Below are 1247 nucleotides of genomic sequence, written 5' to 3'. Positions count from 1 at the left end.
ACTCTTTCTCCCACAGCACAGAGATGCTGAAGCAGCTACAGGATTTTTTTTAATAGTGCTTTATTAATTAATTGTTTACATATATATGACTATCAAATGAGAATTTTGTAACTGATTTCTGCAACTTTCTCTAAGCTTGGTTATCAAGGACTGACTGGGAATGTCATTGTAGCTAAGTGGGCTGCTGTGTGCATATCTGCTGACAACAGTTTGCTCTTTTGCTTTGACAGCTATGTGTGATGACAGCTCTTTATTGATAAGGCAGAGCAGAAGGTGCAGTGCAATTGAATTTCAAAAGTGATAAGAGAGAAGGGAGGAAGCTTTGAAAAGAGGCTGTAAAGCAAAGGCATATGTGCTTAGATTTTGTTTGATGCCCTGCCATCACACAAGTTCTACTAGAATATCCTCTTGCTATGATGTAGGATAATCAGCATTCATCCAAAAGAATGAGCTGTTCAGGAGCTTTATTTTTATACCTTGCAAATGAAATAAAAACCCCCAAATCTTAACAGCTTAACTTCTCAGAGTCAGAATGAGAAGGGGCATTTGGTACTGGTGGCAGTCCACTAAACCTCTTCTCCTCTAGTTTGTGGATGAGTAACACAGCAATTCTGTTAGGCAAACCTGATGCTACCCCTGGTCTCCCCCAAAAGAACAGACAGAGCAGGCAGCTTTTGACTTTTCCTGGAACACTGCTCAGAACTGCATTCATCTGGTGATGTGTTTCCACAGCCATGCCAGTGGTAAAATGGAAAGTTTTCTGTGTAAAGCTAGAGACCAATTACCCAGTGCTGAACTCTGCCTCCCAAGGGGATACTCAGGCCCCTGGTTCATCACAAGCACTGCAGTTCTGCTGTATGGGACACCAAAGAGATTGGGCACATGCCCAGAGATTATCTCAATTGTTCTCTCCTGTTTTTGCCTATGGTTGGTCAACCATGTACTGCTGACTGAGACACCACGTGAGAGAAAGACTAAAGCAGACTGACCTATAGGGGATGGTGGCACATCTCATACTAAACATCAGTTCTGGCCTGAGTCTGTGTGGGAGAGTGGCCGGTGACTGGACTCACCTCACTCTCAACAGGTCAGGCTCAGCAGTTCTTGGTGCTTCCAGGGACTTCTTCAATACCCTGGGCTTTATTGATCTTTAGCTCCCACTGCCAAGCACTGTCAGTGCAGGAGACAGGATTAGGTGCCACTTCGATCTGACCTCCTCGTGGTATTTCTTAAGTATTCATTGGCAA

Source organism: Chaetura pelagica, unplaced genomic scaffold, assembly GCF_000747805.2.
Source record: "Chaetura pelagica isolate M959 unplaced genomic scaffold, ChaPel_1.0 scaffold20, whole genome shotgun sequence".
NCBI lineage: Eukaryota > Metazoa > Chordata > Aves > Apodiformes > Apodidae > Chaetura > Chaetura pelagica.
This window is presented reverse-complemented; position numbering follows the sequence as displayed.